The following is an 18,862-nucleotide window of genomic DNA, read 5'->3' on the forward strand; positions in this document are numbered from 1 at the left end:
GAACAGTAAAAAGAACCATAATTTTTTTTTAATCTTCTTATTTTGAAAATTTGATCTAAATACAAATGTGATATATAGTACTCAAATATTCGTTTCACCTTTTACTCCGATAAGATAAATTTTATCTTTCTCCATTCATTATCCTTCCAAATAATTTACAAAATCATCTATTAATAGTCTATTTCCTTTTTATATAAGAAATGTCTTCTTCACTTTATTTTCTAAATCAAAATAACAAATGTAAGAAAGTAAATACAATTAATAGATGACTGGATTTAGTCACTACACCAGCACGCTTTAGTCAAACCAACACTCACATGGTAACAATAAATATGAAAGCCAAATTTTTGAATTTAAAAAAAAATGCGCGCAGGTTCTTCTTCTACCTCGCACAGCTAGTTCAGCCATCACCATGGATATGGCTTTTGTGCATAAAAAATGGAATGTGGATATAGGATTTTACTCAATTTTTGACAAGGAATCCAACCATATTGTTTAATTTTATTGAATCATTAAGAACATCATAAAATCAACGAAAGACCTGAAGAACCCTAAAAAATGAAATCAACAATTCAAAGCATACATGAACAATCAATGTCCAGAACCTTAGGGCTTACATTCCTTATGTTAAAGCGGATATGAATGGCTCAAGACGGAATCAAAACAATGCCCGGAAGGGTGAGTTCAAAGTATGAGTAAATGTACCTTGCCGGAGTGAATCGATACCTTGTTCTGAGTACTTTCAGTAGTGAAAAACGATTCCCTTAGCTTCCTTACACCTAGAGAAATGTAATGGTATGCTTAGCTTGCTCTGAAATTCCTTGAAACTCCTTACCCAAATCAAACTGCAAGTGATAAGAAGTGAGGTCAGGTAGAGTGATTTGCTTGTTACAGATGTGTGTTAATGCATACAATAGGTCCTAAACGATTTAGGAAATTACAAAATCCATGAGAGATGCAAGACCCGAATACAAACCAAAGACAAAGATTGGGATGACATCAAATTCCTATTCTTGATTGTAATTTTTTGTTATTGTCTCGCTCTTTTTTCCTCACTTGTGTATGCGTGAATTGGTTTGATTTAAGGATTAAGGTTATGTTGGTTTCTCAGACTCATAATATTTCTATTGATTTTCTGCAGAGAAGGATTGGGATGATAAATCTTAAATGTAATTTAATTATTGAGTATCTCTTCCATAACTGGACATTAGTTTTTGCATATCTTAACATAAATAAAAATGTTTGCTAATATAGGAAGAGATAATTAGGATATGTCGTAGCATGGAAATGTTGTTATTGTGGTTTTTTACGTTATTTAGAGGGGGTTTAAAAGGGTGCAGTTACCGTGCATAGATAAAAATCTATGCACCGTGCATAGATTATTATGGACCCTTGAATCATTAGATCAAATTCTAAACATCAATTGTTATTACTCAATATTCAATACTCACCACTCAAAACTCAATACTTGAAAATGAAGGTTCACTTCTTGTAAACCCTAACAATGGTAAGTATCAGTTTAGGGCTTAGAGCTTCCATGTATTGCGTCAAACCTACCCTAAAACATGTTATGAACTCAATGAAATCATTAGTTTAGGTCAACATACGATGGAACATGGAAAACGAAAATTAAATGCTTATGAACATGAAGAAGGAGAAGCATACATTTTAGGGTGTTTTAATCACACCTCATGATCCATACCTATCCTTTGACACCTTAGGAGGAGAATAGAATGCTTGGAATGGATTGAAAGTAGCCTGAACTTGTAACACAAATTTCAAACTTTCTTTGAACTTTTTGCACTCTTGAACCCTAGCCTCCTTGTGCCATATTTTTTTCCGCCCTATGCTGAGTTTGTTGTGCTTATATATGGGAGAATTAGGGTTAATAGTTTAGAAAAGAATCACTTGATTTGGATGGATAAATTTGATTAAAAAAATATCAACAAAATATTTCTATTTGGTTTTATTCTTTCAATATCTTCCCATGATTCCTTGGCTCCCATTATTGATATTGAATTGATTAAATATTTGGTGAGTGATTTAATAAAATTTATTTCATTAACATTTGATTTGATTTGATTTAATTTGAATTTAACTAAATAAAATCAAATGTAAATAAAATAAAAATCATGAAATAAAATTTATATGGCCAATGGACTCCTTTTGGGCTTAATATCACTAGGGAAGTTTAAACATTGAGGCCCATTGGAAGAAAAATCAAGATTACTCAATGTTGGCTTCATGCACTTTTCTCCAAAATTGCTCAACTTCGACCTTGCGTATCTCTCTCAATTTTAACCCTATGAAGGTGTTCTTGATCATTTTAGAAAGATTAGAGTGTCCTCTAAATGACCCTTTTTGTTTCATCTCAATTGAGTCTACCATGTTCATGTAATATTCTGGCTGATATATCTTAAATGGTGCATTTCTTTAACTTGGGCCAAACATCAAAGTTATATAGAATTGAATTTCCTTGAGAATGAGCTTTGGTTGGGGAATTTTTGATGAAGTATGAGAGACTTATGGCCAGTCAAAGTTCTGTTGACTTTCTCATACAAAACCTTAATTTAGAAACCATGAGTTTTGTGGATTTATGATCTTTCCTTGATGAATCATGATCAACCCTTGATCAAATGATGAATGTTACTTCAAAATATTGATGTTGACAAAAAATCAGGAGTTTTGACTGTATGTTGACCATAGTTGACTTTTAGGTCAAATTAGTCGATTGTTGACCATCTGAGCAGTTGATTGATTAAACTTGTGAATCAGAGCTTGAAACTTTGCATGAAGATATTTTGAGGCATATGAGAGGCCATGAGGTCCACTTGAGGTGTCAGGACCTGATTTTACTTTGAGAGAAACCAAAACCCTAGTTGTGAGTTGATTGCTTAGGAGAGAGATAGTTAAGCTTATTTCTCAGTGCTTGAGCCAAAATATTTTAAAATGTGATGGGAAAATTTTGGGGTATGACACCTGGTATGAAGGCAGTCTGGTTCCTGCTAATTATGGGTTGTTCATCACGATTTTGAAATTGGGATTTTCTGGTCGCATTAAATTCTTTTTCTGGTTTGGTTATTATTTCATCATTCTTATGTGTATTTTCATTTCACTCTTCTGTCTAATCAAATGGATAGCATCGAATTGAATTTTGTGATTGTGAAAATATCAAATTCACCATATACATAACATCATAGCTTTCAATTCAGTTCTGTCACACAGAAAACATCAAATGATAGATTTCCAAAATTGTGTTTGTATCTCATTCATTCATTCATATACAAAATTTTCACCCATTTTCCCATTCAAAGGGAAAACGAAAATATTTACAACATGTCTGCCTATATTCTACAAAATCTCAATACTAATCTATGTTAGTCTCTTTCAGTTACAGATTTATAGACCATTCAAGCAACAAGTAACATTCAAGAAAACGTCTTCCGTGCATGGAATTGTGAGACCGCCCATTCGATGATCATATCCAAATTCTTCCTCTGCTTCACTCAACAAGTTTTGATATGAAGGTTTGTTCAAGTATGACGTGGGAATCACAAACCGCTTATTCTCCTCTCCTACGTACACCGCAAGATAGCCCTTTGCCACTTTTGATGATGTTTGCCCATTGCTACTTAATGAACCACGTCTTATAGCTGCAGGTAAACGGAAACCCATTTCAAATGTTTTTTTTAACAACAACAAATCTCAAAATTTAAGGGAAAAAAAAAGTATCTATCTTTTGTTGATGCCTGAGTAAGCGAGTGATTTGTGATGGGTGTAAAGCAAAGTAGTGTGTTTTTATAGTCTTCATTCAAGAGTTTCTTCAAATCCACTTTGTTGAGAAATTAATTATTGTTAAAGAATGGGGTCCATGAGATGAGAGATCCACATGGTGTTGTCTTTGAATGTCTATCCATCAAGTTCAATTAGAGTGCATATATACCCCACCTTCTCAAATGTTAGGCTAGCAGATTAATCACTTGGAAGTCGAATTGCTACTCATATTTTTGTAGACATCTCACATGTTCTCTTCATATCCATAACGCGGTTCAATATCACAATATATAGCCAGCCACCAATAATTCTCTTCTTAGCGTGTATCATAATTGTTAGTTGGCTCCAAATCATTAATATTAGGAGGCTACAAGGAAGGAACACATATAGAGGGCTTGGTCGGTCATTAGTCCTGCTGACCAGAAGAGAAGATAGATAACAATTGTACAACTCTCTTCAAAAGAGATAAGTATATGTCTGGACCCACAAACAACTGCCAGTAACAAAAATATTGCTATTCTGAATATTCTATTGAATTTCAAGTCAACAGTCCTATTATATATTTGCAGTCTTTTGAATATGTCTGGCAGCAACTGCTCTGTCCAATGGTTTGTTTTCTACATATAAGAATAATTAGCTAGTAGAACCTCATTTCATGAAACTCTGTTGCTAAGACTTATTAGCTAGTACGATAATGCCCAATGTTTTTTCTAACTCAAGTATCAAAGCCATGAATAAGTGCCAAACTATCTGAGTTGTTGACTTTTGTATCAGCTGAGATGAGTTTCTTGCGTTTAGGAAATATTTGAGACATGACAATTATGTTTTACTACTATTCTTTTTGTAGATTATGGCTGGACCCCGATATCTGTTAGTGGGAGACTTTTCATAATATACTTGAAATTCATGTTTTACTACAATTCTTTTTGTAGAATATGGCTGGACCCAAGATCTGTTAGTCGGGGACTTTTCATAATTTGAACTCTATTGTTTGATGGGATTGGCTTCTGTTTTAAAATTTAACTAATTGCGTGTCTATGATATTAATACACGCCGTGTCTGCGCACACTCTGTTTAGTCATGCAGTTAAGCCCCTGTAACATGCGAGCTGGAATTTTTATTGTCTAGTTAATATGTTTACTAAAAGCATATTTTTTAATTTAAGAGAATATACCAAGGGCAGGCAATTCATAATAATCTTTTGATTAGGAAAATACATTATAGTATACACTTGTTTGAATAGTGGAGACTGCTAGGAGCTTAAAGTAAAGGGTTGCCGCGGCGCTAATTGAGTGCACTGGAAAGAAAGTCCTCGCGATTGTCGTCTCTACTCTACCACCTTCGTTAAACATCAAAGGAAAAATGCTTCATTCAAAGTTGTTGGTACGTTTTTTTTTTTCATTTCATTTTCATTTCACTTCTACTGACCTTTGCTAAACAAATTGAAGATTGGATTTCGTGGAAGTTGGAATAGTTGGAGGAGCTTTCTTATTTATCATAGCGTAAATATTGCTCTGCCTAGTTGAAGAAAGCTCAAGACATGTAAACATGTTGCGAGCTTAGATACAAGATAGATTATCAACTATTAGTGTTTGGATGAATGCTTTATTATGTTAGAGAAATTTGCAGGAATATTCGAGCTAGATTTTGCTTACAGCCTGTAGCACACCCTTATGCCATCATTATAATATACCAAGGAAAATTGGATATTGTTTCATTTTTTTTTATCAAGAACCAGTTTTGTAACTTATAAATAGAAGCGTATATGAGCCCATTGAGTTGTGGAATATATTGTGTCATTATGATTAGGAATAAGTAATAACAAATAATCTCTTCCTGAATTTGTCATTCAGATGGACAGTTCTAACCCGTTCCAATCCAAGGATAGGAAAAGGCAAAAAATCTATACAAATCTAAATGATGACTATTGTACAAAATTTCTATGCTAATCTGTGTCAGTCTCCTTTAGTGTAAGATTTAGAGGCTAATGAACTGAGAAGTAATATGCAAGAAAACATCTTCAGTGCAAGGAATTGTGAGGCCACCCATCAGATGATTATATCCAAATTCTTCCTCTGCTTGACTCAACAAGTTTTGAAATAAAGGTTGGTTCAAGTATGACATGGGGATAACAAACCGCTTATTCTCCTCTCCGACGTACACCGCAAGATATCCCTTGGCCACATTTGATACTTTTGACGATGTTTGGATATTGCTAGGGGATGACCGTCTAATAGATGCAGGTAAACGGAAACCCATCTTAAATGTTTTGATGAATAAGCTGAATTTTTCAAATGTGAGTTTGATTGCTTGAGTGGTTTGTGATGGTTGTGAAGGAGGACACTATATTTATAGTTTCCAAGAGTTTCTCCAAATCCCTTGGCTAAAGAAATTGTAAGTAAAATTATGGGGTCCATGAGATGAGAGATCACATGGTGTTGTCGTAGATCCCTTTTTCAAGGCTCATAACTCAATACTTGTACAGTGCCCAGTCCTTTCTTCTTAGACATGCATCAGACATGGCACATGTTTTCTTCATATTGACAACATAGCTTAATGTTGATATTTGACTTGTAGAATTATGAGAAAAATATCAGTCATACACTAACAGTAACACGCAATGTATGAGTTGTGCATATTGTTTTGTTCACAAGAGATCGCATGTAACTGTCTAGAGGTCTTTCTTAAGACTTGACAGAGAATTAAAGTTATGTCCCACACTACAAAGCTGTGTCAATATTATATCCATTCAGAAATCGAAAGTGATATGCACAGTAAGAAATCATACTGATTTTTAAGCAATTTTAATATATTGAATTTTAATCATAACTATTTTCAAAGTCAGATATTTGAATGGTTGAGGCTTGCTGATAATGCAAAATTTTCTGTACGGACAAGGCCCTATGTTTTTTCAAACTCGAGGATCATAGCCAATTAGCCATAAATAAACTTAGTAAGAGATAAGATATTTAGTCATCAATTAAATTTCCAATTGAGATTTGATTATTTGATATTTGAAGTTCCTGTTTTACTTTTACATCTATTCTATTTGTAGATTATGGTTGGACCCAGGGAACTGGCAGTGGGAGACTTTCCACAATTGGGTTAAGAAGTGGTAAATCTGAATTCTATTATTTGATGGGATTAGCTTCTGTTTTAGAATCTAATTAACCTCTCTTCTAAACTATTAATACATTCCCTGTTTAGTCATGCAATTCAGCCCCTGAAACATGTGATCTGCAATTTTTTTGTCTAGTTAGTCTTTTTTCAAAGTGGCAGAAGAAAAAAGTGATAACTTGAATTATCATTCTTCAGTGCAGAAATGAATTATGTTGGTTGTTAAAAGTATAAAAAGTCTTCCCCAGAGTGATTATACAGTTATTTTGCACCATCCTTGTAGCAAAAGGAGTTCATGTAAGTTGATGATTGAATCTAACGGGAGTTGGAATAATTGAAGGAGCTTTATTTAATTTTTAATTTATTTTTAATTTATCACAGCTTAATTGCTCTGCCTAGATGACACAACTGATAGACGGATAAGTTATGTAAGAAATTTGTAAGCTTAGATTCAAGATAGCTTATCAACTATTAGAGTTTGGCTTAATGTTTTTGTTACGTCAGAGAAATTTGCAACGAATCGCCAACATTGTAATTTATAATTTATAAATAGAAGCATATATATAGAAGAACAATGAGTTGTTGAATAAATTGTGTCATTATGATAAGAAAACTAATACCAAATAATCTCCCTGAATTTGTCATTCAAATAGACATAGACAGTTCTAACCCATTCCAAAGGTAGGAAAGGGACAAAATCTTTACAAGTAAAATTGATGACTATTATACAAAATGTATGCTAATCTATGTCAATATCCTTCATTGTAGGATTTATTGTCTGTTGAAGCGAGAAGTAGTATGCAAAAAAACATCTTCTGTGCAAGGAATTGTGAGGCCACCCATTGGATGATCATATCTGAATTCTTCCTTTGCCTGACTCAACAAGTTTTGGAATGAAGGTTGGTTCAAGTATGTTGTGGGGATCACAAACCTCTTCATTTCCTCACCAATGTACACTGCAAGATAGCCCTTTGGCATATTTGTCACTTTGGATGATGTTTGGCTATTGCTAAATGAAGCCCGTCTAATAGCTGAAGGTAAACGGAAACCCATTTCAAATGTTTTGAAGGACAAGCTAAAGTTCTCAAAACTTAAGGGATAAAAAGGTAAGTGAGTGATTTGTGATGGCTGTGAAACATAGTAGTGTATTTTTATAGTCTTCTTTCTAGAATTTCTTCAAATCCTTTTTGTTGAGAAATTAATTATTGTTAAAGAATGGGGTCCATGAGATGAGAGATCCACATGGTATTTTCTTTGAATGTCTCTCCATCATATACCCCACCCTCTCAAATGTTAGGCTAGCAGATTAACCACTTGGAAGTCAAATTGCTACTCATATTTTTGTAGACATCTCACATGTTCTCTTCATATCCATAACGCGGTTCAATACCGATATATAGCCAGCCACCAATAATTCTCTTCTTAGCGTGTATCATAATTGTTAGTTGGCTACAAATCATTAATATTAGGAGGCTACAAGGAACACATATAGAGGTCTTGGTCGGTCACTAGTCATGCTGACCAGAAGAGAAGATAGATAGCAATTGAACAACTCTTCAAAAGAGATAAGTATATGTTTGGACCCACAAACAACTAGTAACAAAAATATGCTATACTGAATATCGAGTTTGAAGTTATCACTCCTATTTATTTTGTTCAAAAGAAAGTCTAGCAACACCTGATTATATAAGGTGGACTAAAATTCAAAACTTTAACTTGTTGTGCTGATAAAGGTTGTTCAAATGATTTGTTTTTTTGCATATAAGAATAATTGGCTAGTAGAACCATTTAGAATAATTAGCTAGTAGGATAAAGTCTGGTGTTTATTTTCCTACTCAAGTATCAGGAGCCATGGATAAGTGCCAAATTATCATACAGTTGATTGCTTACTGCTGCTTTCAAATATCAGACTATGTCAAGTTCTCGATTTAAAAGCGATAAGCTATACAATCTTTAACAAAAGGCCCACAGGAATCAGCAGGCTAATAAAGAGATCATTGCCTAGATTGGATGTGTTTCTAGCTTTTAGGAACTTTCAAGTTTACAAATTAGATGAAATTATTCAATACTTGAAATTCATGTTTTACTGCTATTCTTTCGTAGATTATGGCTTGACCTAGAGAACTGTTAGTGGAAGACTTTTCAAATTGGGTCAAGAAGCGGTAAACTTGAATTCTATTATTTGATGGGATTAGCTTCTGGTTTAAAATCTAACTTGTGTGTCTACGATATCAATACATGCTCTGTGCAGACTCTGTTTAGTCATGCAGTTCAGCCCCTGAAACATGTGAGCTGCAATAGTTTTGTCTTATTTTGCAATTTAAGAATACCAAATGCAGGTAGTTCATGATAATCTTTTGATTAAGAAAATTCTTAATATACACTTTTATGAATGGTGAAGGCTGCTAGCAACTTAAAGTAAAGGGTTGCTGACTTGCCGCAAATTCTTAATATACACTTTCTGACAACATTTTTGAGTTTCGACAACCAATCCATGTGAAGAGCACGGGTCATTGTTATTGTAGTTTCTACCACTCTTTTTAAACATCAAAATAAAAATGCAACATATTATGTTATTGGTATGTTTCTTCATTGTCATTTCGTTTCTACTGGCTTGCTTATTTATCATAGCTTAATTATTTCTCTTTCTAGATGAAGAAACTTTTGATAAAACACAAGACATGTAACAATTGTGAGCTTAGATGCATGATAGCGCATCAACTATTAGAGTTTGGGTCAATATTTTTCAAGTCAGAAATTTGCCGGCACATTCGAGCTATAAAATTTTCTTACAGCATGTATCCTTATGTCTTCATTATAATAAAACCAGGAAAACTACATACGGTTTCCTATTTTTTTTTCTTATCAAGGACCAGTTTTGTAATTTATAAATAGAAGAATATAGCAGCCCATTAAGTTGTGGAATATATATTGTCATTATGATTAGGAATAAATTAGGAATAAATAATAACAAATAATCTCTTCCTGAATTTGTCATTCAGATGGACAGTTCTAACCCATTCCAGTGGTAGGAAAAGGAAAAAAAAAACTTTACGAATCTAGATGATGGCTATTCTACAAAATTTCTTTGCTGATCTATGTTAGTCTCCTTTAGTATAAGATTTATAGACTATTGAACTGAGAAGTAATATTCAAGAAAACATCTTCAGTGCAAGGAATTGTAAGGCCACCCATTGGATGATCATATCCAAATTCTTCCTCGGCTTGTCTCAACAAGTTTTGAAATGAAGATTGGTTCAAATATGACGTAGGGATAACGAACCGCTTCCTTTCCTCTCCGACGTACACCGCAAGATAGCCCTTTGCCACATTCGATACTTTTGAAGATGTTTGGATACTGCTAGGTGATGGCCGTCTAATAGCTGCAGGTAAACGGAAACCCATTTCAAATGTTTTAACGAACAAACTGAATTTCTCAGATGTAAGTAAAATGTTTGAGTTTGATTGCTTGAGTGATTTGTGATGGTTGTGAAGGAGGACACTGTATTTATAGTTTCCAAGAGTTTCTTGAAATCCCTTTGCTAGAGAAATGATTTTTTTAATGATGGGACCATGAGATGAGAGATCACATGGTGTTGTCTTTGATACCTTTGTCAAAGATCAATTAGTTCGATAAGAGTGCCAACTACTCCTTCTGAATGAAAGGCTTGTGTTAAACTCAATAGTTATACATTGTCTACTCTTTTCTCTTAAGACATGCTTCCGACATGGCACATGTTCTCTTCATATCGACAACAAAGCTTAATATTGATATATGACTTGTAGAATTATGAGAAAAATATCAGCCATACACTGGCTAAGGGGATAAAATGGGCCACACTGCCTAAACTAGTTTGAGGTAAGGTGTCCCCACTCATCTGTATCATGGAAACCTAATTGATTAGATTTACATTTCCTACCAAATACCTTATGACTTTTGATTATTTTCCGTGCAAAACGTATTAACATTTGTACTAAATTAATAATCAGGATGCAAGTCCAGTTATCTGGATACAGAGAAGGGATGAAGCTCTCATATAATTCATTCAGCACAGCCAAGCTTTTTGGTAACAACAACTGCTCTGCCAAGGTTATAAGGTGGACTACACCTCAAAACTTTAACTTGTGCTAATAAAAGTTGTTCAATGATTTGTTTTCTGCAAATAAGAATAAAGATTTAAGTTATATACACTGTCAGTGTAAAGATTATTTTACCGTGTCAATCAATTATAACTGTGATATGATTAAAAATATTTGATGTTAATCTTAACTATTTTGAAAGTCAGATATTTGAACGGTTGAGGTTTGCTGATAATGCAAAACTTTTTACACTAACAATGCATAGTAATTAAACTCAAAATAATTAGCTAGTAGGATAAGGCCCGGTGTTTTTTTCAAACTCAATTATTAGAGCCATGAATAGGCATAGTAAACAATAAGATATACAGTCATGAATAAAAGACCAATTGAGATAAGTTTTTAGATTTAAGGACTTTTAAATTTCCAATTGAAAATAGATTATTTGTTACTTGAAATTCGTGTTTTTCATCTATTCTATCTGTATATTATGGCTGGAACCAGAGAACTGGCAGTGGGAGATTTTCCATAATTGGGTTAAGAAGTGGTAAGTCTGAACTCTATTATTTTATGGGATTAGCTTCTGTTTTAGAATTTAATTAATTGCACGTCTATAATATTCATGCAATTCAGCCCCTGAAACATGTTTTTTGGAGTGTTTTTTGGCTGAATGTTTTACTAGGTGAGAGAAATTTGCAAGGAGTAACCAGTTCTGTAATTTATAATTTATAAATAGAAGCATATATATAGAAGAACACTGAGTTGTTGAATATATTGTGTCATTATGATTAGAAAACTAATAACAAATAATCTCTTCCTGAATTTGTCATTCGGATGGACAGTTCTAACCCATTCCAAAGGTAGGAAAGGGAAAAAAATCTTTACAAGTAAAAACGATGACTATTGTACAAAATATCTGCTAATCTATGTCAGTATCCTTCATTGTAGGATCTATTGCCTGTTGAAGCAAGATGTAATATGCAAGAAAACATCTTCCGTGCAAGGAATTGTGAGGCCACCCATTGGATGATCATATCCGAATTCTTCCTCTGCTTGACTCAACAAACTTTGAAATGAAGATTGGTTCAGGTATGACATGGGGATTACAAACCGCTTCATTTGTTCTCCAACGTACATTGCAAGATAGCCCTTTGGCACATTCGATGTTTTCGAGGATGTTTGGCTACTGCTAAATGAAGTCCGTCTAATAGCTGCAGGTAGTCGGAAACCCATTTTAAATATTTTGAAGAACAAGCTGAATTTTCAGATGTAAGAAAAATGTTTCTAAGTATGATTGCTTGAGTGATTTGTGATTGCTGTGAAGGAGTACACTATATTTATAGTTTCCAAGAGTTTCTTTAAATCCCTTTGCTAGAGAAATGATTTTTTAAAGAATGGGGTCCATGAGATGAGAGATCACATGGTGTTGTCCTAGATGCCTTTGTCAAGTCTCAATAAAAGTGCAAACCCCAGTTTGTGAATGAAAGGCTCTCATGTTAAACTCAATACTTGTACCATTCCTACTCATTTCTTTTTAGACATGCATCAGACATGGCACATGATGCTCTCTTCACATTGATCATACAATGTTGATATCTTACCGGAAGAATTATGAGAAATATCAGTCATAAATTAAAACACTATTTATGAGTTGTGCAATTTATTGTTCTTGACTTAGCTCTTAAGATGGTTCACAAGAGATCACATGATAGTGTCTAGAAGTCTTTGAGAAAGTAATTAAATGTATGTCGCACATTATAGAAGCTGTGCTAATATGAAAGTGCTATGCACATATAAAGAATACCTACTACATTTCAAGCCTTTGCAATGGCATTATTATGATCATGTTTCAGACAGACTTAAAACATCTGTAATTTTCTTGAACAAATAATTTTGATAGGTTTTTTTTATCCTGGCAGTTTCTAATTTTTAAACTCTATTAGTGTATTTTATAAATGAATTTAGCAGACATAGAGAAAGATCTCTATGGTCAATTGTTGGGGACTTAAAAAAGAGGATAGAATCTCAATTGTCTTTGGTTAATTTTTAAACTCTATTAGTGTATTTTATAAATTAATTATTGTTAAAGAATGGGGTCCCTGAGATGAGATCCACATGGTGTTGTCTTTGAATGTCTCTCCATCAAGTTCAATTAGAGTGCATATATACACCCCACCTTCTCAACAAAAGGCTAGCAGATTAACCACTTGGAGGTCAAATGACTACTCATATTTTTCATATCCATAACGCGGTTCAATACCAATATGTAGCCAGCCACCAATAATTCTCTTCTTATCGTGTATCATCAATGTTAGTTGGCTCCAAATCATTAATATTAGGAGGCTACAAGGAAGGAACACATATAGAGGGCTTGGTCGGTCATTAGTCATGCTGACCAGAAGAGAAGATAGATAGCAATTGAACAACTCTTCCAAAGATATAAGTATATCTTTGGACCCACAAACAACTACCAGTAACAAAAATATTGCTATTCTGAGTATTCAATTGAATTTCAAGTCAACAGTCCTATTATATATCTGCAGTCTTTCGAATATGCCTAGCAGCAAATGCTCTGCCAAGATTTATAAACTGGACTATAGCTCAAAACATTAACTTCTGCTGATAAAGACTGCTCTATGATTTGTTTTCTGCATCTAAGAATAATTAGCTAGTAAAACCTTTATTCATGAAACTCTGTTGCTAAGACTAGTTAGCTAGTACGATAAGGCCCAATGTTTTTTCTAACTCAAGTATCAAAGCCATGAATAAGTGCCAAACTATCTGAGTTGTTGACCTATGTTTTTTCTAACTCAAGTATCAAAGCCATGAATAAGTGCCAAACTATCTGAGTTGTTGACCTTTGTATCAACCGAAATGTGTTTCTTGCATTTAGGAAATTTCAAATTTCCAATTGAGATGGTATTATTTGATACTTGAAATTCATGTTTTACTACTATTCTTTTTGTAGACTATGGCTGGACCCCGAGATCTGTTAAATTCATTTTTTACTAATATTCTTTTTGTAGATTATGGCTGGACCCCGAGATCTGTTGGTCGGGGACTTTTCATAATTGGGTGAGAGGTAAGAAAACCTACTAATTTTTGAGAGGCTTAAAATGTCTAAAGTTTACTTCCACTTCCACAATTAATTCTGGTGGTTACATACCCTGGCATTTTCTGAATGGACATTCTAATTCTTAAACTCTTTAAGTTTCTCTACAAATTAATTTAGCTGTCATAGATAGCAGTGTCTATGGTCATTTGTAAGGGACTTGTAAAAGAGGTAAGAAAAAGTTTTGTTTTGGTCAGAGATTCAAGATTGGTATCTGCTGTTTCTTAATAAGTAGATACAAATGGGCCGTACTGACTAAACTAGTTTGATGATTGAATACACTATCAGTGCAAAGATATTTTTACAGTGTCAATCAATTATAACAGCGAGATGATTAAATATATTGGATTTTAATCATAACTATTAACAAAATCAGATTTTTGAATGGTTGAGGTTTGCTGATAATGCAAAACTTTCTGTACGGACAGTGCTTAATAATTAAACTCAGGACAAGGCCCAATGTTTTTTCAAACTCCATTATCATAGCCATAAATAAACTTAGTAAGAGATAAGATATTTAGTCATCAATTAAATTTCCAATTGAGATTTGATTATTTGATATTCGAAATTCATGTTTTATATCTATTCGATTTGTAGATTATGGTTGGACCCTAGGGATGTCAATGGGGCGGGGCGGGGACGGGGGATACATTCCCATCACAATCCCCGCCCTCGGATTTATTCCCCATCCCCGCTTCGGGTCCCCGCTACGGGGGAATTTTCTCCCCCATCCTCGTCCCCGCGGATCCCCGCGGGTCCCCACGGATCCCCAAGGTTCATGTGGAGATCCATAAACATGGTTTTTTATTTATTATTTTAAATCAAATTAATAGTAAAAGCTTTAAAAACTAACCACAAAAAATTTAAAAATTATTCCTTTATGATAAATATATTGTTTTAACAATATTTAATCTATAATATTGAATGTCATGACCACAAAAATTTCAAACTAAAAAGATATTTAAATAATAATTTAGATCTCACTCATTTACTAACAATACATATATATTTTAAATTTTTGTATAAGATTAATTATATGAAGTGAAAAATAAACTTACATAATAATTTAAAATTATACATAAATTAAGGACATTATGCTATTTTAGGCGGGGCGGGGACCCCACGGGGCGGGGGATATTTACGCTACCCCCGTCCCCGAAGTGCCTTCGGGGAGACTTTGTTCCCCATCTCCGTCCCAGTGGGGAGAAAATTCCCCGTCTTTGGGGCCCCAAATGGGGAATCCCCACAGGGATCCCCACCAACGGAGGCAAGTTGACATCCCTATTGGACCCAGGGAACTGAATTCTATTATTTGATGGGATTAGCTTCTATAATATTAATACATTCCCTGTTTAGTCATGCAATTCAGCCCCTGAAACATGTGATCTGCAATTTTTTTTGTCTAGTTAGTCTCTTTTCAAAATAGTGGATGAAAAAAGTGATAACTAGAATTATCATGCTTCAGTGCAAAAATGAATTTTGTTGCTTGTTAAAAGTAAGAAAATCTCCCCTAGAGTGATTATACAGTTCTTTTGCACCATCCTTGTAGCAAAAGTTAAAAAGAAATAGACCAAAATAATGAGTATAGATGGTGATTTATTCTTTATAATCATCACATGCTTTAAAGGAGTTCATGTAGTTGATGATTGAATCTCACGGGAGTTGGAATAATTGAAGGATATTTTTTTTTTTTTTTTAAATTTATCACAGCTTAATTGCTCTGCCTAGATGACACAACTGATAGAAGGGTAAGTTATGTAAGAAATTTGTAAGCTTAGATTCAAGATATCTTATCAACTATTAGAGTTTGGCTTAATGTTTTGTTACGTCAGAGAAATTTGCACCTAATTGCCAACATTGTAATTTATAATTTATAAATAGAAGCACAGAGAAAACTTTTGAGTTGTTGAATATATTGTGTCACTATGATTAGAAAACTAATACCAAATAATCTCTTCCTGAATTTGTCATTCAGATAGACATAGACGGTTCTAACCCATTCCAAAGGTAGGAAAGGGAAAAAAATTCTTTACAAGTAAAATTGATGACTATTATACAAAATGTCTGCTAATCTATGTCAGTATCCTTCATTGTAGGATCTATAGCCTGTTGAAGCGAGAAGTAATATGCAAGAAAACATCTTCTGTGCAAGGAATTGTGAGGCCACCCATTGGATGATCATATCCGAACTCTTCCTTTGCTTGACTCAACAAATTTTGGAATGAAGGTTGGTTCAAGTATGATGTGGGGATCACAAACCTCTTCATTTCCTCACCAACGTACACTGCAAGGTAGCCCTTTGGCACATGTGTCACTTTGGATGATGTTTGGCTATTGCTAAATGAAGCCCGTCTAATAGCTGCAGGTAAACGGAAACCCATTTCAAATGTTTTGAAGAACAAGCTGAATTTTCAGATGTAAGAAAAATGTTTCTAAGTATGATTGCTTGAGTGATTTGTGATTGTTGTGAAGGAGTACACTATATTTATAGTTTCCAAGAGTTTCTTGAAATCCCTTTGCTAGAGAAATGACTTTTTAATTGATGGGGCCGCGAGATGAGAGATCACATGGTGTTGTCCTAGATGCCTTTGTCAAGTCTCAATAAGAGTGCAAACCCCACTTTGTGAATGAAAGGCTCATGTTAAACTCAATACTTGTACAATTCCTACTCATTTCTTATTAGACAAGCATTAGACACGGCACATGTTGTTCTCTTCACATTGATCACACAATGTTGATATCTTACCGGAAGAATTGTGAGAAATATCAGTCATAAATTAAAACACTATGAGTTGTGCAATTTATTGTTCTTGACTTAGTTCTTAGATGGTTCACTAGAGATCACATGATGGTGTCTAGAGGTGTTTGAGAAAGTAATTAAATGTATGTCCCACATTATAGAAGCTGTGTCAACATGAAAGTGCTACGCACATATAATGATCATTATTATCATCATGTTTCAGACAAACTTAAAACATCTCTAATTTCCTTGAACAAATAATTTCGAGAGGTTTTTTTAACCTGTCATTCTCTAATTTTTAAACTCTATTAGTGTATTTTATAAATTAATTTAGCAGACATAGAGAACGATGTCTATGGTCAATTGTTGGGGACTTAAAAAAGAGGATAGAATCCCGTATGCCAATTGTACTCCTTTTGTTTTTTTAAAATTATTTTACTATTTCATTATTTCTACTTTTTTTTTGTTGTCAAATAGTCTAGTGGCTGGAATTTGCCCTTTAAAGGTGAACAAGTGGGATGTCGCGGGTTAAAACCCGCATCCTTACATTGGATGTCTCTGCGTAGCTACACTGTGCTAACTTAACGAGACTCATTTTTCTACTTCTACTTTCAACATTTATGAAATCACTTCCTATTCATCTCAAAGAAGTTTTCTTGGTACATGAAAGTTTCCCTTAACTGTTAATATTTTTAGTAAATCTGAGTCAAGTTTACCTAAACGAAAGTTTTTGAACTGCTGATAAAGGTTATCACAAAATCATTTTAGAACACTTGTCTAAAATTTATCATATTTGATTTAGTTTCATTCTAAAGTTGTTTTTGTGTAATTAAAGGAGATCCTTTGATAGGCTCAAGTATGTTTGATTCGACCAACTTGAAAATTCCTCTACTTAAATTCTTCAACAAAACAGAAAAGAAGAGGAGACAATGAATCTGCTTATCTAACTCCTCTAGAACAAGTAAAGAAGCCCCTCTACTTACCATTAGTAGAGATTGAAAGCTTAGTTGATTTGAGAATTGTTTAGATTCATTCACAAAATTTTGAGCAAAAACGAAAGGCTTTAAGAACGTTGATAATGAAGTTCCGATCCATTGTGTCAAAAGTCTTTGCTATATCAACATTGATAACTAGATTCCCATGAAAGGACTTGTTATGTAACATATTGATGGCCTCTAAAGTGAGATAGATACAATCTTTGATTTGCCTATTTTGAATGAAGTCTGTTGCTCTTTTGAAATTGATGGTTGGAAGAATTTGAGACATTCTATTTGCTAATATCTTAGAAACGATTTTGATTTTGAAATTGGTCATTGTAAATAGCCTGAATTGAGAAAGTGTATCTGCTTCTAAAGATTTTGGGATTAGCATCACAATGTTGGAGTTAAAATTTGGTAATATCCTATTGTAGAGAAAAATCCTTGAACAACTTTGCGATCATTATTCTTGATTATAGACAAATAAGTTTGATAAAAATGGCCACCAAAACCATCACGCCCAGAGAAGTTGTTCTTATTACGGGCAAACACAACATTTTCAATTTCAGAAAATGAAGCCATATGGGTGAGCATGTTATTGATACTATCATTAAGAAGGTTAAGGCATATATCCTGAATCAAACCGCTATCAAACACAATGTTTGAATTGGAGAAAGATCGAAAATTGTTTAACCATATGGCCTGCAATGTGAGTAGTATCGATGGAGATACGAGAGATACAATTTTCTTATATGACTGTTTTATCTTTGCAGTCCTAGAAAGAAGATAGCGTTCCTATCTCCTTCGATGTGCCATTTAATCTTTGCCTTTGTCATTGTGGTTAGACCATATTTTCAAAAATTTGAAGTTAGAAGGATACATGTCTTGTTGAGTTTGGAAGTCAATAAGGGTTAGAAAATGATTAGACCATGGTTTGGTTAGAGTGGAAGACGATAAAGTGCAACAGATAGAGAGCCACATTTGATTGCAGATGGTTATATCTAATCTTTTTTTATGTGTGATAGTTACTTTTCCTACCATTAGACCAAATGAGCTTTGCTTCCT

General features: G+C 33.8%; 1 long non-coding RNA gene across 8 annotated transcripts; it reads left to right on the forward strand.

The window, feature by feature from the left end:
* Positions 1 to 3,016: 3,016 nt before the first annotated feature.
* On the forward strand, positions 3,017 to 16,978 carry LOC131660455 (uncharacterized). 8 transcript variants are annotated; one of them, XR_009300890.1, is made up of 10 exons: positions 3,017 to 3,659; positions 4,984 to 6,727; positions 6,830 to 6,889; positions 7,090 to 7,188; positions 7,660 to 10,280; positions 10,678 to 10,750; positions 10,882 to 10,989; positions 11,473 to 11,515; positions 11,917 to 14,050; positions 16,177 to 16,978. It is a non-coding gene; the product is annotated as an uncharacterized LOC131660455 (long non-coding RNA). The 8 variants fall into 8 exon arrangements; XR_009300891.1 differs by lacking the exon at positions 10,678 to 10,750; XR_009300888.1 differs by lacking the exon at positions 11,473 to 11,515 and having other exon boundaries at positions 4,984 to 5,157.
* Positions 16,979 to 18,862: the final 1,884 nt, after the last annotated feature.

This window comes from Vicia villosa, linkage group LG3 (assembly GCF_029867415.1).
Source record: "Vicia villosa cultivar HV-30 ecotype Madison, WI linkage group LG3, Vvil1.0, whole genome shotgun sequence".
Lineage (NCBI taxonomy): Eukaryota > Viridiplantae > Streptophyta > Magnoliopsida > Fabales > Fabaceae > Vicia > Vicia villosa.